The following is a 23,500-nucleotide window of genomic DNA, read 5'->3' as shown; positions in this document are numbered from 1 at the left end:
CGGCACCACAGGTTTGTCCACAAAAAGATATTCAGCGGTTTTAGCGAATAAGACTCCCATATTTTTACCCATCTGTAGATGTTTAAAGAGGATTGATTGAAAGATTTTTGTGGGATTATTGGGTAAGTGGGGGTTTGTGTTAATATCACTGAGTTACCTAATAGCTTTAGACTTGGTCATTAATACCACTGCATCCCCCCTCCCCTGTAAATTATGTAACGTCCTTCACAGATCTGATGTTGGGTGGGATTGAATAAATCATAATTAATATTCAATCCCGCTCAGTCAACCTACAGGAAGAGTCCCACCTCACAGATCACAGCATTATTCAAGAAGGGATAAACCTTCTAACACAGCCTTTTCTTAAATCTAGCTGTGCTGCTGCTGGACAGGATTGAATGGCTCACAATTTGAATTCAATCTTGCCCAGTAAAATATGCCGACTAGTGTGCACAGGCAGAGTCCCACCCCTCAAAATCCTGCCCTCCTAGAACCCTGCTCTCTGTAAAGTGATTAGTTCACATATGAAGGATACCTCTTCATAATAATCTCCCATAGTCCTACCTCTGTAGTCTTGCAGTAAACTGTTATTCTTTGGCATGCTGCAAGACCGAAATGACACAGGAGGAGGTATGACACATTTACACCTTTCACCATCCACATGAAGGCCCAGAAACATCCACAGTAACACTAGAAACCACCCACATCAACTCCAAATACTGATACACGTGACACCCATAGCCTGCTTTGAAGCTACAGAGATTTAAAAGATCTTTGAACATGTAGTATCAGGACTGGAAGAGAAAGAAAACAGGGAAGGTCTGGACTGCATGCAGGGGCCAGTTAAACACCCAGACTCTTTTACTAAGAAGCCATGCTGTTGTCTAGTCTTTCCAGATGTGCAAGCTCACCATTCCATATGCACTAAGGCACCCCCATACCATCAGTGATGCAGGCCTTTGAACTGAGTGCTCATAACAAGCCAGAAGGTCCCTCTCCTCTTTAGTCTAGGGAATTCCAAGCCAATGGTTTTGACTCTCTAAGATGATCTTTTTTATACCAAATCATGTTACTGACCTGTTGTCAATTAACCTAATTAGGCAAAATGTTTGTCTAGTTCTTCATCATTAATACCACTTACTTTGCCAGCTTTTTGTTACCTTGCCCCAATATTTTTGAGACGTGTTGCTGCCATCAATTTCAAAATGTCCTTTTTTTTTCTTAAAATGGTACATTTTCTCATTTTAAACATTTGGAATATTTCCCATTTTCTATTGTGAATATAATTTGGTGTCTTGAGATTTGAAAATCATTGTATTCTATTTTTTGTAGATTTTACACAGCGTTCCAACTTTTTTGGAATTGGGGTTGTAGTGCTAGGTAGAGGTTTTAGTTTAAGAGGTATACTGCAGTGATACCACAACCTGGCTTTACTATCTGAGAACTCTACAGAGTTTGTAAAAGGACCTTCCTATCAGTTTACAAAAGGTACTTGCACCACTGTTCTGCCTATCAGCCACGCTCCCCTTTATCAGATGCTGCTCCGGTAACTTCAGCCTATCAAAGTGTCCTCTCAAGTGCAGAGACTGTGTTAAAGTTCCACCCATGCTGGTAAGAGCTATTGCACGTGGGTTGTCTGTGATAGTGCCATATTGTTTGGGACTGGGAAGTGAGCACCTTGCTGCTGTCTTTCACATGTCATTTGTTACCCCTACTATCCCAAATAATAACGGTGCCACCTTCATTAGTCTCTATGTACCTTTACTCTATCTTTGGTACCAATCAACTGGTCCCGCCCACACACTAATTTATTCTGACAGAGGGACTCTTCTGTAGTGATTAGCACTGCAGCTGATTGGCTGCATGCACTGATTGAGTACACATTTTCCAACAGTCCTGTTAAAGAGGAGTCGATCACTAGATCAACTCCTCTTTGATGGGAATGGCCACAGATTTATTAAAATTCTCCTGACTGAACCAGACATATTTCGATCCATCTATGCCCAGCTTTACACACATTTTGAAACACTTTGGGCCCATTTACACTTGCTTCAAAACATGGCATTTTACACATTTTTAAAGCACTCGGGAAGACTATCAAAGCACCTGTCACTAAATAAAAAGGTTTCCTTCAAAGTGCTGTTCACAGTGTTGCGTTTGCTTTGCTGCGCTTCAAAAATGATACCCTCTGTCTCTTTCATCTTTCTTCAGGGCTTCTCCAAAGCCCCAATACAAGTCTATGTATGTAAGAGTGCTCGTTAACTGCATCTGCAACTTTAATTCAGTGTTAGAATTGAGTGGATTTTAAATGATTAAATTATGATTAACGCTACTATTGACCAGGCTGCTAAATTTCTTTCTAACGCCCACCTAACCACCCTCACCCTTTGTCTCCATTCTATACTCTCTAACTCACATCTGCAAGCTCACATCTCTTCTGGCATCTTCCCCAACTCATGTACTAGTCACCCCCATCCTTAAAAAGCTCTCACTGAACCCCACCAACCTTAACAACCTACGGCCCATCTCCTTACTCCCCTTTTCCTCCAAACTCCTAAAAGGTCTGTTCTACAACCAACTGAGCAGCCATCTGACAGAAAACAAACTTCTTGATCCCCTTCAGTCTGGATTTTGCCCTCAACATTCCACCAAAACTGTTCTCCTTAAAGTCCCAAACTGCTAGCGGCAACAACCAATGGACACTCTTCTGTACTTCTGCTCCTAGGCCTCTCTGTTGCCTTTGACATGGTGGACCACCTCCTCCTCAAAAAACTCCTCTTTGGTCTCAGTGACTGCACTCTTCGCTGGTTCTTACCCTACCTATCCCACCGCATCTTCAATGTCACTTACAATTATACTCCCTCTTCTCCTCTTCCAATCTCCATCCGGGTTCACCAAGGTTCTGTTCTTAGACCTCTCCTATTCTCCAACTACACCTCCTCCCTGGGTCAGTTGATTGCCTCCCATGGCTTTCAATACCATTTCTATGCTAATGACACTCAAATCTATCTCTTTACCCCTCAGCTTACTCCATGAGTCATCTCAAGCTTTACTAATTTACTAACAGACATGTCAGCTTGGATGTCACACCACTTCCTCAAACTCAATCTATCCAAAACTGAGCTCATAATATTTCCTCCCGCATGTGCCCCTTCCCTTGATTTCTCTTTCAAATTGACCTACACTTACATAGGCTATCCCCTCTTCAGTCCTTCAAAAATGATGCTGCCAGGCTCATCCACCTCACAAACCGTTCAGTGTCTGCTACCCCTCGCTGCCAATCCCTCCAATGGCTTCCACTCACCCAACTAATTCAATTCAATATACTAAAAACAACTTGCAAAGCCTTCCACAACTCAGCCCCCAGCTACATCATTAACCTAGTCTCAAAATATCAACCAAATCATTCTCTTCGCTCCTTCCAAGGTCTCCTGCTCTCTAGCTCCCTTGTCACCCATCCCATACTTGTCTCCAAGTTTCCTCCAGAGCCTCTCTCACTTTCAGACAATCCATGAAAACTCATCTTTTCAGAGAGGCCAATCTGGCACCCACCTAACAACTGTAAATGTTTTCTCCATCAGCCCATCCCCCACAGTTATTACCTTTTGTATCTATTGACCCTCCATCTTAGATTGTAAGATGCTCTAAGAAGCAGGACTCTCGGATTCCTACTGTATTAAACTGTATTGTAGTTGTACTGTCTGCCCTTGTCGTAAAGTGCTGTGTAAACTGTTGGCACTATATACATTCTGTATAATAATAATAAATAATAACCTTTAGCACCTAAGGTCAGCACAACCAATTTTACTATAAATACATTGGGGTTGATTTACCAAAGGCAAAAAGACTGTTCACTCTGCAAGTGCAGTTGCACTCATTTTCCCTAGAGCTTAGTAAATGTGGTAAAGCTCTGTTGATTTCCATCATCCAGTCATGCATAAGCAATGAAATGCTGTTTCTTTTTAATTTCCCTTTCACCTGATTGGGTATTCTTTGCAAAGTGAATCTTTACCACATTTACATTTACTAAGGAAGATGCGCGTAACTGCACTTGCAAAGTGCACAGTCTATTTGCCTTTAGTAAATTCACCCCATTGTTTTTAAAATACAGTTAATTATTACTTTCTACAGATTAGTGCATTTTTTTAGATTAAACCCACTGTACATTTATTATAAAAATTTAGAACAAATTAGGATCACTAGCTCTTATAATGCATATAAAACATGATATCAAAAAAAATAATCTGAAGAAAAGTAGATAAAACTACTTAGCCAATGTGCAATCCCTCTCATCCGTCTGTGAATTCATTGGCTTTTCCCTCTAACTTCTTAATTTTATTTTAATCTTTCTCTATCTGGTCTATTCCTTTCTGATTTTCACATTTAATTTACCTCTGCGGAAAATATTACTTTGCTTTGGCAAGGCTGAAAAATATAAAATATTTAATAATACTTGTAACAAACAGCTAAAGAAAAAATCTTAAAACTATTTGTTGGGTTAACAGTGTATGAATGCTAAGTCTTTCTTAGACTCCTCTAGTGTATCTTTCACAGCTTGTCAGAGTCCTCATTAGGTAGATACTTTCACTTTACTGACTGCAGAGCTATTGACATCCAGTGATTAAGCAAAGTTGCAGCTTAGGTACAGTAAAATATCAGACTTTATACAATGTTTGTACATAATATTTCCCTGGGACCATTACAGTCCCCATGGCAAGAACCTTCCAGTAGATGTGTAAATGTTTTACTCACAGCAAATTTCAATTTGAATTATTTTCACAGACAGCTAGAATGACGACAAGTGGCAACAGTCTTATAGTAGTTAGATGCTATTAAGAGCACTCTTCAGCACCAAATCTGCTTTTGCCTGATGTCAAAAAGCAGAAGGATGAGGTACAATATGTTTGGGAAGGGCATCACTCCGATTGCTTCTCAAACCCTAGATAACCAGGGCTTTTTTTCAGCAGGAATGTGGGGGAATGCAGTTCCGGCACCTCCAGTACTGAATGTATGCAAGGGGTGCTGGGGTGTGCTGAAGGGTCTACTGATGCTGGCTGCTGGGGGGTCTATTGTAGCTGGAGGGGATCCATTTTTTCACAGGGGAGTCTATTGTTGCTTTGGAAGTCTATTGTTATTGATAGAGGATCTATTGTTGGTGGGGTGGATCTTATGTTGCTGGGGGGTCAGTTGTTGCTGGGAGAGTTCTACTGTTGAGGGAAAGGTCTGTTGATGCTGGGTGTGGGGAGATTTGTTGTTGCTGCTGGAGGTCTATAGTTACTGGGGGGTCCATTGTTGCTGGGGGTCTATTGTTGTTCTGGGGGAGTTTTTGTTGTGTTGCAGGTGGTCCATTTTTTTGGGGGGGGGGGAATCTATTGTTCATGTAGGGTCTATTATTGTTGCTGGCTGCAGGGGATCTATTTTACTGCTTTTCTTGTTCTCATTAACAAATTACATACAAATTACTTGCCACAAAAAAGTGTATTCTACATAAAGGGCAGTACTGGGAGATGGGCAAGGGGTGGAACCAAGGAATATTCCTCGGAGGTGGGTAGAGGCAGAGAAAAGGGGTGACTCAGAAAGGGAGAGTTTCTGCACCTATTCTTTGAGAAAAAAAGCCCTGTAGATAACTAACAAAAATGAAAAACAAATAATACATCTGCGCTTAGTTAAAAAATAACAAAATTACGATTGGCAGCCAGAACAGGATAGTGGCTCCGCTATTTTCACACCTTGCCGGTTTAGTAGCAGGCGTTTTTTTGGGCATTTTTTGGGGGTCTTTGGAGGCAGGCATAACATCAGAACTTCTGTGTAGGAGTATATATACACACACACACACACATGTATGTATATATACACATACACATATATAGGTGTGAAAGTAGCAGAACACTATGCTTGCGCTAATGAAATAATTAACACCCATATGGCTTCTCTCCTTTCACACCTATATGTGTGTATGTGTTATAGCAGAGAAGCCATATGGGTGTTAATTATTTCATTAGCGCAAGCATAGTGTTCTGCTACTTTCACACCTATATATGTATATGTGTATATATACATACATGTGTGTGTGTATATATACCCCTACACAGAAGTTCAGATGTTATGCCTGCCTCCAAAGACGCCCAAAAAAATGCCCAAAAAAATGCCAGCTACAAAAACGCCCAGGTGTGTTTTTGCAGCAGGTGTTTTTTTGGGGCATTTTTTTGGGGTCTTTGGAGGCAGGCAAAACATCTGAAATTCTGTATAGGGGTATATATACACACACACTTATATGTATTTATACACATACACATATATAGGTGTTATAGCAGAGAAGCCATATGGGTGTTAATTATTTCATTAGTGCAAGCATAGTGTTCTGCTACTTTCACACCTATATATGTGTATGTGTATATATACATACATGTGTGTGTGTGTGTGTATATATACCCCAACACAGAAGTTCAGATGTCATGCCTGACTCCAAACATGTCCTCAAAAAAGCCCTATAAACGCCTACAACAAAAAGCAGGGTGACAGGGGTGAAGCCACTATCCGGTTCTATAAGTGTTCTAAGAGAAACAATCTTTTCTCTATATCGGTCACCCTGAAATGGAAGGGTTTTGTCACCCTGCCATAGCAGTCAGAGTCAGTTAACCCTACACTACACTACGGTCCCCTTACACTTAACACTTTCCCTACAGAAACTAGATTATTAAATCTAACTAGTGGAAAATAGTACCCAAACTACACTAGATATCCCTTTCCTCACACTAATAATTGCTAAATGACACTTTGAGAGCAGAAGTAACAGAACTGCTTCCACTCTCTTCCACAGGCCTGTATTAAAATGGTAGAGATTTGGCGGGGCTATCTTATATACTGGGGGGTGTATTCACTAATGATTGGCCTCTGGACCCCCTAGTCACTCCAATCACATTCCTAGCATTCTCCTGCCCCCTCAATTGGCTTTTACTGATGGTTCTGGTCCAATCACAGGCTTTTAAAGCCCAGTTCCTGTCCCATTGCATTTTGGTCGGTTCTGGTTGCCGAATTACGAACTTTTTCAGCAAAAAGTTCAGAATTCGGCCGAATTTCGAACAGTCAATGTTCGGGTCGAACCGATGGTCGACCCGAACCGTTCGATCATCCCTACTGGCTAACAGCTGAAAACACAGCACAATGCCGGGAAGACTGGCCTTGGGTCAGATTGTTATTAACCTTCACTGACAACTAGAAGAAAAACAGACTTCACTGGAATACCAGCTATTTAAAGGATAAGATTTGTGGTCATACTCACCGCTCCCGGTCTGGAAGCCATCTACAATTGGGTTTGAAGTCCATTTGGCCTTGGTTCCTGCAGCAAGGAATGTAGTGTGCACCTGGCCCAGCTGTTGATCGATCGGGTTTGGCACCCCATATGCTACTATTGACCTCTCTATAATTTGAGGGTCAATCATATCTGGTAAGCAGGATTACCCCTTTCCTCCCAGTGGTGTTGTGTGCACCTTTTCACAGCAGTCGGTGTGGGGATCTTTTCTGAAAAATCAGTGTCCTTTTATATTCATGGACTTCATGCTGTTTTTTCAACTAACAAAAATGCCCATAACGGCTTTGTGTCCTTCTGCTGAATAAAATCTGGGTATTAGTAATGTGATCTTGAATTATAGGTTATGTGACCTAGAATTAAATAAAAAAAAAATGTCTTAGTAAATTAAAAAACATATTTTCATTATCATAATGTGCTATTCAGCTAGCAGTAGAACAACTGCTTTCATACACCTAAGTAAAAAATCTGATATAAACAGTTGACCTAACTTGATATCTGATTAATGCCCTAGGAAACATTTAATGCAGTAACATTCTCATTGATTTATTAAAATCTTTTGTATAATGCAGGTGTAAAAATAGAATAACAATGCAGTCTTAATCAAAATTCGATCTAATGAAACAAAAAGCACTATAAGACTGAAAATGCTTATTCATCGTTTCACTGGTAAAAAAGGGGATTGCTGACTTTATCCAGGGGATTTGGGAACTCCTATCTTGAACCTTGTTAACCTATTAAAATTAACAGAAGCACAAGTGTTTTTTCAAGAAGGCATAGAAGTGGGATAGTTAAGCTGAGAACGGCATCATCGGCACTGGCCATGTTGGTGGAGTACTCGAAAAAGCACAACAAGGCACACAGGTCTCGCATGGTGGCCCAGTTATTGATGGTGAAGTGGTGCTGTCCTGCAGATCGACTCACGCGTGCGTGCTGCAGCCGAAACTCCACTATGGCCTGCTGTTGCTCGCACAGTCTGGCCAGCATGTGCAAGGTGGAGTTCCACCCTGTGGGCACATCACATATGAGGCAGTGAGCGGGAAGGCCGAAGTTATACTGCAGCGCTGACAGGCGAGCAGCAGCAGGGTGAGAATGCCAAAAGTGCGCACAGACGGCCCGCACTTTGTGCAGCAGCTCTGACATATCGGGGTAATTTCTAAGGACCCTCTGCACCACCAAATTCAGCACATGCACCAGGCAAGGGATGTGTGTCAAACCGGCTAGGCCCAGAGCTGCTACTAGATTTTGCTCGTTATCACACACAACCAGGCCGGGCTTGAGGCTCACAGGCAGTGACCACTCATCGGTCTGCTATTCCATGCCCCTCCACAACTCCTGCGCGGTGTGTGGTTTTTTTCACCCAAACAGGCAAGTTTTAAAACTGCCTGCTGTCGTTTACCCCTGGCTGTGCTGAAGTTGGTGGTGAAGGTGTTACGCTGACTAGAAGAGGAGGCGGTAGAGGATGAGGAAGCGGAGTAGGAGGAGTTAGGAACAGGAGGCAAACTGAAGCGCCCTGCAATCCTCAGTGGTGGAAGGACATGTGCCAAACTGCTGTCCGCCTCAGGCCCAGCCACCACTGCATTTACCCAGTGTGCTGTTAGGGAGACATAACGTCCCTGACCATGCTTACTGGACCACGTATCCGTAGTTAGGTGGATCTTGCCACAGACGGCGTTGCGCAGTGCACACCTGATTTTGTCACCCACTTGCTTGTGCAGGGAAGGGATGGCTTGCCTGGAAAAGTAGTGGCGGCTGGGCAGGATGTACTGTGGGACAGCCACCGCCATAAGGCTTTTAAGACTCTGCGTCTCCACCAGCCAGAATTACAGCATTTCAAAGGCCAGGAATTTTGAAATGCTGGCATTCAGGGCCAGGGATCGTGGGTGGGTGGGGGGGTACTTCCTCTTCCGCTCCAGTGTTTGGGAGATAGAAAGCTGAACACTTCCACAGAATACTGTGGAGATGGTTGTTGGTGACCCAGGTGGTGGTGTTGCTGGTGGATCCTGTGTTTGCGTGGTGGCAGGGGCCACTGTCACTACAGAGGTGTATGAAGAGGCTGAGTGTAATGTTCTGGTACCTCTGGTATCCTTATTTCCACATTTCTCTCTTAATATTGCGTCCCATCTTGCTATCCAAATGGAACGCATACACCTTTAAGGGCAATGACGTCATCGCCGGGCGCCGCTATGAGCGGCTATTTCAATCGCCGGCTTTCTCTCACTCATTGCTCGTTCAAACCGCATGTTGCCTTGTCTTGTCCAATGCTGCCGGAGCTTCAAGCTATTCCCCTTGCCTGAACAAGACCGGAACCTCGCTACCGATCCAGTATCTCGCTACCGGATTACTCCATTACTCTTGGACCTTGCTACTACTAACCCATCTAGTGATAAGTACCCCGCAGGGGATTCCTTCCTCAACCTAACTTTCACTATCTACTACTGCATACTAAAGGGACTATTACTATCTAAGCTATTTCTATCATCTGCATAGATTGCTAGCTCTTGGGACTACCATCACCTATCATTGCACTAGGTTACTCTCTCTTGCATACTTCATCTGCTGTCCCCTACCACCTGTTACTATACATGATTGCTAAAACCTATCTGCATACTATCATCACCTACCACTCTCCTGAATACTACTACTAAGTGCTCACCATTCTATTGCCTGTCTCTCACCTCTATTCTATCATATACATTCTATCACTCCAGGAACATCATATTGAGTGTATGTATATTTGCATAACAGGCTGTACACAGTGATGAAGTCCTGAGAGTTGGATATGTTGTTCAACACATTCTCTACATGACTACTGAGTGTAATAATTCTGCAGCTGCAAATCCATTCACTAACAAAAAACCGCATGAGCGTTACAGATTGAACGAGCCTGAAAAAATATGGATTCAGCAGAATTACCCACTCAAGTAATGCAATTAAAACAACAAGTAGATGCATTGATACTTGCTCTTACAGAGGTAAAAAACGAAAATCAGGCTTTAAGACAGCAGGTTGGCCGTCTTGTGCAGCTCTCTGCTGCTCAGCCCCGTGAGCCTAAGATAAACCCTCCTCTAGTGTTTACTGGTGATCGGAGTAAATTTCGTGAATTTAAAAACGCATGTCGATTGCTATTCTTGTTGAAACCTCATACCTACCCCACTGACCAAATCAAAGTCTGTACCACTATTTCCTATCTGACGGGGGATTCCCGGGCCTGGGCAGACTCTCTCTTTGAGAAAGATGACCCACTTCTTAACTCCTATCCTTTATTCCTAGCGCAACTCGCTAGTTTATATGAAGACCCCAATAGGCAGAGTACTGCTGATACCCAATTGAGGGCTTTAAAACAAGGAAGGAGACCTGTTGAGGACTTCGTGGCAGATTTCAAAAGATGGTCCCTTGATTCAGGGTGGAATGACACATCCTTGCGAACGCAGTTCAGACTCGGCCTATCAGAAGCCGTTAAAGACGAGCTCGCCCGAGCGGATTTACCTGACACCTTGGATGGCCTGATACAGACCAGTATCAATATTGACAGACGACTGCGCGAAAGAAAGGCTGAGAAGATGGGTTTGCCATTGTCCAGTCCTTCTCGGATGTCGCCTGTTGACCCTACTCCTATGGAGGTAGGAATGATACGCCTACCTTTGACCTTTTCCGAACGTGCCAGGAGGAAAACCGAACATCTCTGCATGTACTGCGCATCCCCGGATCATTTGATAAACGGCTGTCCCCTTGTCCGCAAAAAAGAGGGTGAGTGTTCAAATGTCTTGCTAGGGGGACTAACAACTTCATTTTCTAATCCTTATCTTTTTATTCATTTGACATTACAGTGGGACCAAACTAGGATCACCACCAAGGCTATGGTTGACACAGGATCTTGTGGGAACTACATTGATACTTGTTTTGTTACCTTAAATAAAATACCTATTATTTCAAAACTTAAACCTGTCTCTGTTAGTTTCATTAGCGGTATTCCGTTATCCTCTGGTCCCATCACTAATCAGACACAGGCACTCCTTGTCACTGCTGACGGGTCTCATGTGGAGACCACCACTTTTGATGTACTGACCTCACCACATTTTGCCATTATTTTGGGACTTCCCTGGTTACACATACATCAACCAATCATCGATTGGAAAACAAGAACTCTTAACCACGTGTAATCTCTCATCACATGGAAGGATCCTGTCTGTGGTGTCGGATGAGATTATACCAATATGTTATCAGGATTTGTCAGAAGTCTTCCTTGAGAAAAACGCTCAAGTGTTGCCTCCCCATAGGGACTATGATTGTTGTATCGATCTACTCCCTAATAGCAAATTGCCTTTCGCTCACGTTTATCCTCTTTCACAGGATGAACTCTCTCATCTCAAGGAATACTTGGATGAAAATTTGGCGAAAGGATTCATCAGACCTTCTACTTCCTCCACTGCTGCAGGACTCTTCTTTGTCCGCAATAAAGATTCAAGTCTCAGGCCTATTATTGATTTCAGACAATTAAATACCATTACAATAAAGGATCGTTATCCTTTACCTCTTATTCCTAAACTTATAGAACAGGTGCGCGGAGCTTACTACTTTTCGAAATTGGACCTAAAAGGGGCATACAACTTAATTCGAATCCGTGACGGGGATGAATGGAAGACAGCATTCAGAACCAGATACGGACTGTTTGAGTACATTGTGATGCCATTTGGGTTGTGTAATGCTCCCGCAGCCTTCCAACGATTTATAAATGACATATTCAGAGACTTGCTTGATGTTTGTGTTGTAGTATATCTGGACGATATACTTATTTATTCTCATTCCTTATCTGAACACATAAAACATGTAAGACTCGTGTTGTCAAGACTACTTGCACATAAATTATATGTTAAATCAAAAAAATGTTTATTTCATAAAGAGGAAGTACTATTCCTAGGATACATTATATCCAAAAATGGAATCAAAATGGACATGAGCAAAATATCCTGTATTCTAGATTGGCCTGTGCCAACAACTCGCAAAGCATTACAAAGATTCCTCGGATTCTCTAACTACTATAGAAAGTTCATCAAGAACTCTGCTATTGTGAGACCTCTCACACAACTCACAAGTACAAAAAAACAATTCAAATGGTCAGAAGAAGCAAATGGAGCTTTCTGCTTGTTGAAATCAAGCTTTACTTCTGCTCCCATACTACGCCATCCAGACCCATCCCTTCAATATATTTTGGAGGTAGATGCGTCAAATATGGCAGTAGGAGCAGTTCTCTCACAACGACCAACAAACACTTCACCACTTCACCCAGTTGCTTTCTTCTCAAAGTCACTAAGCAGCCCCGAGGTGAATTACCCAGTTGGTGAAAAAGAGTTACTAGCCATAAAACTGGCATTAGAGAATTGGCGACACCTACTTGAGGGTACTCGATTGCCAATCCTTATATACACAGATCACAAAAACCTTCAATACCTTCAGACTAATAGAACTCTTTCCCACCGGCAGGTACGATGGTCATTATTGTTTTTGAGATTTAATTTTCTAGTGACCTATACACCTGCAGACAAAAATAAAAAAGCGGATGCGCTTTAACGATTAACCGAAGATAGCTACGCCGAGGTTCCCTCAGTTCCTATAATACCCTATGAACGTATTGTCGGTGTTGTCCGTTCCCTGAAGGAAGAGATTTTGCACAGCATAGGACTGGATTCACCTCCACCACAACTAAATGCTGATGCAGAAGGCTTCCTCTATTACAACGATAAACTATACATACCCCCTACTATGCGAACCAAGATCTTGGAATTGTCACATGATGTACCTATGGCAGGACATATGGGTATGACTAAAACATTCAATTTACTTACTAGGCAATTTTGGTGGCCTGACATGAAGACGACCGTACAAAAGTTTGTTTCATCTTGTGACATCTGTGCAAGGTCCAAAATTGACACTACAAAACCATTGGGTCTACTTTGTAGTTTACCAATACCCCAGGTTCCATGGGAAGTGGTGTCCTTAGACTTTATAGTAGAACTACCACCTTCCAAAGGATTCAACACCATTTTAGTGTCAGTGGACCATCTGACCAAGATGGCACATTTCATTCCTATCCGAAGACTACCTTCATCCAAGCAAACAGCGGAATTACTTGTGAAACATGTCTTTAAGTTACATGGTATTCCAAAAACACTTCTGTCTGACCGTGGTTCACAGTTTATCTCAAAGTTTTGGCAAGCTCTATGTCAGATTCTACGAATAGAGCGAAAACGTACTTCTCCTTACCACCCTCAGACCAACGGACAGACAGAAAGAGTCAACCAGTGCATTGAGCAATATCTACGTTGCTATACTTCATATCTACAGGACGATTGGGTGGACCTCCTCCCGCTGGCGGAATTCGCCTATAACAACGCGACCCACAGCACTACTAAACAAAGTCCATTCTACTTAAACTATGGGTTTCATCCCATACTTCTTCCACCACGTATCTTGCCATCAAGTAATCCAGTGGCCTCTGATTATCTTACCCAAATAAAGGATTCCCTGGGTTTACTCAACACCACCATCTTACATGCCCATAGCCAACAAAAGAGGTACTACGACCTTCGTAGAAAACCCTCTCCCCAATATGCCATTGGGGATCTTGTTTGGCTTTTTACAAAAAATTTGAGATTAAAGATCCCTAGTAAAAAACTTGGACCTTTATTCCTGGGACCTTTCCCAATAAAGAAGCTTATTGGAAAAGCTGCAGTACAACCAGTGGTGGGATTCAAAAATTATAGTAACCAGTTCCGACTTTCCCAGCAGAATTTTAATGCAGAATAACCAACATGCCCCCCTTTCAATGCACAGTGACCAGCGTGCCCCCCTTTCAATGCACAGTGCCCACAGCATTGCCCCCAATGATCATTGCAGAGTGCCCACAGCATTGCCTCCAATGATCATTGCAGAGTGCCCACAGCATTGCCCCCAATGATCATTGCAGAGTGCCCACAGCATTGCCCCAATGATCATTGCAGAGTGCCCACAGCATTGCCCCAATGATCATTACAGAGTGCCCAGAGCATTGCCCCCCAATGATTGCAGAGTGCCCAGAGCATTGCCCCCCCCCAATGATTGCAGAGTGCCCAGAGCATTGCCCCCCCCCAATGATTGCAGAGTTCCCAGAGCATTGCCCCCCCCCCAATGATTGCAGAGTACCCAGAGCATTGCCCCCCCCCCCAATGATTGCAGAGTGCCCAGAGCATTGCCCCCCCCCAATGATTGCAGAGTGCCCAGAGCATTGCCCCCCCCCCCAATGATTGCAGAGTGCCCAGAGCATTGCCCCCCCCAATGATTGCAGAGTGCCCAGAGCATTGCCCCCCCCCCAATGATTGCAGAGTGCCCAGAGCATTGCCCCCCCCAATGATTGCAGAGTGCCCAGAGCATTGCCCCCAATGATTGCAGAGCGCCACAGCATTGCCCCCAATGATTGAAAAGTGCCAGCGATCCCCCCGCGAGACCCATGCACTTACCTCACGGTCGGCTTCTCTTCAGTCCCCGGCTCCCCGCGTCTCCGAGTCCTTAGTCCTCCCGCCTCCTCGTCCAATGGCACGGGGTTTGCCTTTCAGCCAATCAGGAAGCTGGAGGACCCGCTCCCTGATTGGCCAGGAGGAGGATCCGTGTGACAATAGCGAAATTTTCATTCGCTATTGTCACAGAATGGGTGGGTCGGGGTGCACTGCTCTGCTCCCCGACCGTTACGTCTCATTCAATTGTACTGCGCATCCTTAGATTCAGCCGATTCTGCGAACTTGCAGAAAGTTAGTAACCGGTTCTATGGAACTGGTGCGAACCTGCTGAATCCCACCACTGAGTACAACTCACATTACCAACAGACCTCAAGATACATCCCATCTTCCATGTGTCTTTACTAAAGCCCCATGTTCCTAACCAAGGAATAAGGCCTACCATCTCACCTCCACCTCCTGTACAAGTTGAAGGCGGAGAAGAATTTGAGATAAAGGAGATTCTGGATTCTCGTATCCATAGAAGAAGACTCCAATATCTAGTACGATGGAAGAACTATGGGCCCCAAGACAACACCTGGCTGGATACCTCCGATATACATGCCCCTAGACTGATTCGCAATTTCCACTCGAAATACCCGGAAAAACCAGTTCTAGAGGCCTTCCGGAGCCGGCCTTAAGAGGGGGGTACTGTAATGTTCTGGTACCTCTGGTACCCTTATTTCCACATTTCTCTCTTAATATTGCGTCCCATCTTGCTATCCAAATGGAACGCATACACCTTTAAGGGCAATGACGTCATCGCCGGGCGCCGCTATGAGCGGCTATTTCAATCGCCGGCTTTCTCTCACTCATTGCTCGTTCAAACCGCATGTTGCCTTGTCTTGTCCAATGCTGCCGGAGCTTCAAGCTATTCCCCTTGCCTGAACAAGACCGGAACCTCGCTACCGATCCAGTATCTCGCTACCGGATTACTCCATTACTCTTGGACCTTGCTACTACTAACCCATCTAGTGATAAGTACCCCGCAGGGGATTCCTTCCTCAACCTAACTTTCACTATCTACTACTGCATACTAAAGGGACTATTACTATCTAAGCTATTTCTATCATCTGCATAGATTGCTAGCTCTTGGGACTACCATCACCTATCATTGCACTAGGTTACTCTCTCTTGCATACTTCATCTGCTGTCCCCTACCACCTGTTACTATACATGATTGCTAAAACCTATCTGCATACAATCATCACCTACCACTCTCCTGAATACTACTACTAAGTGCTCACCATTCTATTGCCTGTCTCTCACCTCTATTCTATCATATACATTCTATCACTCCAGGAACATCATATTGAGTGTATGTATATTTGCATAACAGGCTGTACACAGTGATGAAGTCCTGAGAGTTGGATATGTTGTTCAACACATTCTCTACATGACTACTGAGTGTAATAATTCTGCAGCTGCAAATCCATTCACTAACAAAAATACGCATGAGCGTTACACTGAGACTGCAGCAGCAGAAGAGGAAGCAGGAGGAGCCAGAGAACTGCCACACTAGGGAACTCCTTTGAGCTGGCTTTGGTGTGCTCAGTCCCTTGCTGCGTTGGGCAGTAGCAGGCGTAGTGTCTAGGGCACGGCAGCGCCGCTTTTGCACCCTGCTCCCTCTTCTGCTGCGCTGGTGGCTCTGTGCGACCATCGCCTCTTCCTCCAAACCACTCAGGTCACTTGCATGACATTCATTCCATGTTCGGTCGAGGACCTCATCGTCCTCCACATCGTCTTCCACCCAGTCTTCACCCCTGCCCTCCTTGTCGGTCTCCACAATTCGGAATTCCACAGCAGTTGGCACCTTAGTTTCGTCATCATCCGAGACATGCTGCGATGGTCCGCCCATGTACTCATCTTGAGACATAAGTGGTTGGGCATCGGTGCACTCAATCTCTTCCACTTCTGGGGCAGGGCTAGGTGGATGGCCCTGGAAAACCATGCTAACAGAGTCATCAAAAAGAAGAAGAGACTGCTGCATGACTTGGGGCTCAGACTGCTTGGCTGATTTGCAAGGGGGTGAGGTGAAAGATTGATGGACATCGGCTGCAGGTGCCAACTCTGACCTTTCAGTAGAAGACTGGGTGGGAGACAATGTGAAGGAACTGGAGGCACTGTCAGCAACCCAATCTACTATCGCCTGTACTTGTTCTGTCCTCAACATTTGTAAAGGCGCATTACGCCCTGCCAAATACTGCTGCAGGTTCTGTCGCCTACTCGCAGCTGAGAAAGGTGTTTCACCTGTGCGTGTAGCTGGCACAGATCGACCGCGTCCTCTCCTTGCAACAGGAGCTCCACCAGCAACACCACGACCCAGGCCACATCCCTTATTTGGCCTTCTCCTCATATTTATCGAATTTTGGATCTTCCCCTAAATGGATTTTTATTCATAAGCGGAATACAACAGTATTCAATGGGTGTATCTCGCTGTACCATATGCAGACTAGGCCGCAATCAACTCTTTTTTTCCCCTACATTGGTTTTTATTGCAATGCGCAATACAACAGTATGCAATGGGTGTATCTCACTGTAACATATGCAGACTAGGCCGCAATTAACTTTTTTTCCCCCTAAATGGGTTTTTATTGCAATGCGCAATACAACAGTATGCAATGGGTGTATCTCACTGTAACATATGCAGACTAGGCCACAATTAACTTTTTATCCCCTAAATGGGTTTTTATTGCAAAGCGGAATACAACAGTATGCAATGGGTGTATCTCACTGTAACATATGCAGACTAGGCCGCAATTAACTTTTTTTTCCCCTAAATGGGTTTTTATTGTAATGCGCAATATAACAGTATGCAATGGGTGTATCTCACTGTAACATATGCAGACTAGGCTGCAATTAACGTTTTTTCCCCTAAAAGGCTTTTTTATTGCAATGCCCAATACAACAGTATGCAATGGGTGTATCTCACTGTAACATATGCAGACTAGGCCGCAATTAACTTTTTTTTCCCCTAAATGGGTTTTTATTGCAAAGGGGAATACAACAACAGTATGCAATGGGTGTATCTCACTGTAACGTATGAATGAAAATCTGAAAAATAATTGTCCCCTTAGTTGGTGCTTGTTGAATAGCAGATTTGAAATGCAGTGTCTAAACGCTGTAAGTTACAGTAAAATATGAAGGAAGAAAGTTTTTTTCTTTTTTAAATGCAGATTAAGCAGACACATATGCACTGAGCTTGCATGAAATGGGCTGCTACACACCGCACGCCTAACAGGTTGGATACTGTTGTTGTTCTATTCCGCTATTGAATAAAAAAAAAACCATTTGAATGAAAAACTGAAAAATATTTTTTTTTTCCCTAAATACTGAAAAAAAAAAATTTTCCCCTTACATTGGTGCTTTTTGAAGAGCAGGTTAGAAAAACAGTGTCTGTCTAAACACTGTATGTCAAAGTAAAATATGAAGGAAAAAAGTTTTTTTGTTTTTTAAATGCAGATTAAGCAGACACATATGCACTGAGCTTGCATTAAATGTGCAGCAACGCACACCTCACGCCGCCCACCTAACAGACTGATAAAAGTTTTTTTTTTCTCCTTTCTCCTCCGCACTGGGCTCAGGTCAGGGCATAAAGATTGTGCACTGCACCCCACACAATACAATCAATGTAGATCGCTGTCTGATTAAAGAAGATTCTTCCTATTCTTTCCCTCAAAGCAATCTCCAGCCTGCCCCTACAATAATCTCCTATCTCTCCCTCCGGGAAAAAAGATTGTGCACTGCACCCCCACACAATCAAATCAATGTAGATCACTGTCTGATTTAAGAAGATTCTTCCTATGCTTTCCCTCAAAGCAATCTCCAGCCTGACCCTACAATAATCTCCCTATCTCTCCCTCAGCAGCATCAGGAACCTCTCCCTAGTATAATTTGATCAGAGTGACACGCGGCGCTATGTGACTCCAGCTTATATAGACTCTGGGTCACATGCTGCACTGGCCAATCACAGCCATGCCATTAGTAGGCATGGCTGTGATGGGTTCTAAGGGCACACTAGTTAAACGCTTGCTGATTGGCTGCCTTGCACCTGTTGAAACCACGCCATTAAAACCGTGCCAAAACATCAAATAACATTACCGAACAACCGACAGTAAACTGAACATACAGTGAAATGTTCGGGTCTGTGTCCGGGTACCGAATACGCAAAAGTCCGGTACGATCCCGAACAATACAGTCCAGGTTCACTCAACCCTACTCAATACACATCAGAGTATACAACACAAAAGGCCTAGCCCCAAATACAGAACTAGACAAAGTAGAAACTGCTAGTGTCAGTACTGACAAACTCAAACAGATGCACCAGCTTTAGCTAACAAGGGATAGAACCCTTATGCAGCTACAGAACAGACAATATACATGTGAAAACACAACAGTCCTAACAGGGAAAACTCACTAAACGAATCACACACACACAGTATTGATAGGAATAACATAATTTCAATAAAATTATACAAGTACCTTTTCCAATCCTTAACATAATGCAACACTAATAATGTAGGATTTGGTAGTATCTAGGATGGCATTTCTCAAACAGGGTTCCTAAGGTTTATAAGGTTTATTATAATCCTAAGGTTAGGTAAACCTAATGGTACCGTAGGCAGAACAAATTCTGAATAAACATTAAACAATAAAATTTAATTAAAATAAAGTAGCTTGGACTAGAGACCTGTGGGTATAATAGGCCACGGCCTTTTTATTAAAATTAACATAAAATATGGAATATACCATAACCAAAACGATGAAATATTAAAATACACCTGTAGTTCAGCCATGAAGCTCAAACTACGACCAATATACAACAAACCCCTTCTACCAAGAGAAGGACAAATGTAAAAAACAAAAGCCGCAACAAAAAGGGGCGGGAGGGTGGGATGTGACTTCTTTCTCTGCCCCCCACTGACTGTGTATAACGGCCTTTTCTTCTTTATATAGGCAGCTACTCGTGCCAGCTGGACGGTTTACTTCGGATTGAATCAATCAAGGTAAGTACTTTACTGAGGACATTTTTTTTCCCATTTTAACAGCTTTAACCGTTGTCTTGCCACGGCCCCATACATGGAGGGCGGGTACATTTCATGACCCGCCCTCCATTTTCATTCTTATTTCTTTTATAAAGCTTTCTAAAACTTACTGAGCAAGCTAATATACCATGAGCTGTAGGTTTAATCAATTTTAGCAGGGGTACGATGAGACCTGAAATACTGGTGTATGAAGTTTGAGAAAGTCTGATGAAGTATCTTATTCATGTTGAAAACAGTGATGTCAAAATAAATGCAACAAGTGCAAAAATAACTGTATTAATAATTAGGGAAAGCTCTAAATGGTCAGGGAAAACTACAGTACAGCTCTATTTTTCAACATGAATCGAAGGAAGGAAAATAAAATGGTAAATGGCATAATATACAACAGTCCCTGAAGGGCAAAAGAAAAAACAGTCCCTAATAAACATTACATTGTTAAATCGCCCATGGAGAAAACTATTGTTTTTCTGATCTAGAAGCTTTAAAGAAAGGCTGGCCATTAATGCAATCTAAGAAATAAGCATCAATAAATGTTTTTAGTAACAAACCATTTAATTTTATCACCTAAAAATAAACTAATGGTTAAAGGCATGACAACAAATATACAACAAGTTTTTAAACATTTATTTCCTAATTGTTTTAACAGTGCACCTTTTGCTGTTACCAAATATTGCTGAGCCCATACTAATTAATACCACATGAATTATATTCCTTATGGTATATCTTTTATTTTTAAGAAATTCACCAAGGCCTAAATTAGAAGTTCAAAATAACTTTCTAAACACATTACTATTTGTTTACAATGATTTTCTACTTAAACTGCAAACCTCTTCTAAATTGTCTCTCCTGTAAAATAAGCAGATGAGAGCAAATAACACTGTACTATTTGCAAATATTTTAATGTTTTTTTTTATTTTCACTCAACTAGTAACCTGCCTGAAAATATACAATTTACCCTTAAAAGAGAAGTATGGGAATAGAAAAAAAATAATCATTTATACTCACCTAGGTGGATGAAGCATTGGTCTGATTCTGCATCAGTCCCCCCCCCCCCCAGCCTTTAAAACCGAGAACTGAGTAATCAACTCATCAAACAATGCTGATTGCTCACTCCTTGATCACTGCTTCGGTGAGCAGAGAGCCGATGACTATTAGTCACCGGCTCTCTACTCTGCTCTTCCAGCGCTCACTGGTGTGCTGGGCTGTGCAGGGGGTTGGAGCAGCTGACTCAGGGTCTTAGTGTCTCGCTGAGAGGCAGAGCCAACTGCCAGTCCAGGCATCTGGATGGATCCCAAAAATAAAATTGGGATTGATCCAAAGCCTGGAATGGCTGAGTGATGGCAGCTGACAGCCAACTTTAACTCGCTGTCAGCTGAAAACAGGTCACAGGTTTGCAGAACAAAGTGCACTCCTGTGACTAACAGGAGATGTATAGCCAAAGGAGCTTCAGTCCTACTTCTCCTTAAAGTGGATATTCACTTGCTCTGGTGAGCTGGTGAGTCTAACTTCCCTGCTCCACCGCCCCCATCCCACACACCCCCCCTCTGGATTCTGAAACCCCTCCACCCCTTTTGTCATCTGATTGTTCTCACCCAGGCAAGAATGATGTGTCCTGCTCTCACAGCCTCCTGGGATATCTACATCTTATATCCAACTGTAGGAGTAAGACAACCAATGACCAGTAGGCAGAGTTTGTACACATCATCATGGGATGGCTGTCTGAACCCGGGAGAGGTAGACGGATCACAATAATGGAGGTGGACCAAGGTGGCGACACATGTCCCAGACTGTGACACCTGAGCAGAGGCTTGCAGTAGGGCAACACTGGATCTGCTGGGCAGGTGATTATGTGAATTGAGGATAGAGCTGCATAACAGGTAAGAGAGGGTAAAAATGAAAAATAAAAAAAGCATTGGAAGTGAAGTTCCTCTTTAAAGGCATTGCAATAAAACCTTTATTATGGTGGTGGGGTCAGTATTCAGTGGGCTGTCAACAACTTAAATTGTGGGACACTACTTCTGACTCTTTGGATCGTTACAGCATAAAAAAATAAATAAATAATTTTCCCCAGTTACACTTACGTTTTACTTTTTCAATTGCTTTTCTATCAGTTTTAATAAATAAAGTTACTTACTTTCTGCGTTGGTTGTGACTAACATGGCTAAATTATTAGCTATTGAACCAAAAATGTTTATATTTCTGATTTTAGACCTGCAAGTTTCCATGATTTACTTTTTTCAAAATAAGCAATGAAACATATTACTTCTTTTTTGATAACATTCCCCATGGTCCCAGATTTAAATGTGAAAAATGACTACACATTGCATTGATTATCCTACAATTTTAAAGATTTCAGCATGCTTAACTTTTTTAAAGCAATTTCATCATTTTAAAGCTAGCATTTATAGAAGCAATATAGCAGTAGCAGTATTTTCTTTTTGCTTCCCGACCATCAGTTGCCATAAATAGCACAGCATTGGTAATTTATAACCATTCATTTTTTTCTATTGTAAAGTCTGTTCACACCATTTTACAGCACAAATAATGAATACAAACAACACATTATCATTTAACAATGTTTAATTAGTAAAGTCAAATATTAGACTGGAACAGCATTTTAACAAAATCATCACATTTAAATTGGACAACACAATATCCATAGGTTCCACATGCACAACAACCTCTCACAGCAGCAGCTCCTAGTCATTTGTGCTTTTGATTTCAGTATTTGGTATACATTTGAGACAAAAGGACCCGTTTTCCATTGTTCTTCAATTAAATTTTATATTGGACATAACATAAGCTCCTCTCCCAAATCACTATCGCCTGCTTAACATGAGATATGATTTAAACATCTTGCCATGGTCTAATCTGTTTGGAAGGGGGCCTTACATCAGATTCTAAGTCCAATAAGCTAACATTTTGGGAACAATCAGTACAAACTACTATAATAGGCAGGGAATTTTATTTCAGTGATATAACATCAACCAGATTATCTTTGAATTCCTGGAGGAATCCTCACAGGTTTCCCATAACTGTAAGAAATTGCCTTCCTTCTCATATCACAAGTAACCTTCTCTTGATGTTCCCCATACTTGCAAAAAAAAATGCAAAACTTCTGTTAGGTAAAACAAAATAACAGAAATGATTCAAAATAAGGAGTGACCCTCTATGGATGATCCCCCCTCTCAAACATCTAAAATGCTGCACATGCCCTGTTTTATCAAATGTATCACTCATATGGTATTTATTCACCATCCATGTAAAAACATATATTCTGACATGAGCCTCTTACTCACTCTGGCTTATACTTTACAGACATTACACATTCAACAATATGCTTTCTCTGTGTTAAACCAGCCATAGAGGGAGCGATTTTCTTTCCTGCAATCATAGGCAATCCTGCAGAGCCATTTTGTTCTCTCAGCGGGGACGGCAGTGATTACTTCTAGTGTCTTTAATAGCTGCTAGTAATAATCGCATGTAAAATCCGATAGGCTAGTTGTATCGGAGCTGATCAATCGATCAACTTGGTTACATTCAGCCTGTCTATCTCGTCTATGACAGGCTTTTCACAATGATTACACTCCATTCAAGAAAGGATCATTTGATTTGCC

The sequence above is a fragment of the Pelophylax lessonae genome (genome assembly GCF_965119305.1).
Source record: "Pelophylax lessonae genome assembly, chromosome: 2".
Classification (NCBI taxonomy): Eukaryota; Metazoa; Chordata; class Amphibia; order Anura; family Ranidae; genus Pelophylax; species Pelophylax lessonae.
This window is presented reverse-complemented; position numbering follows the sequence as displayed.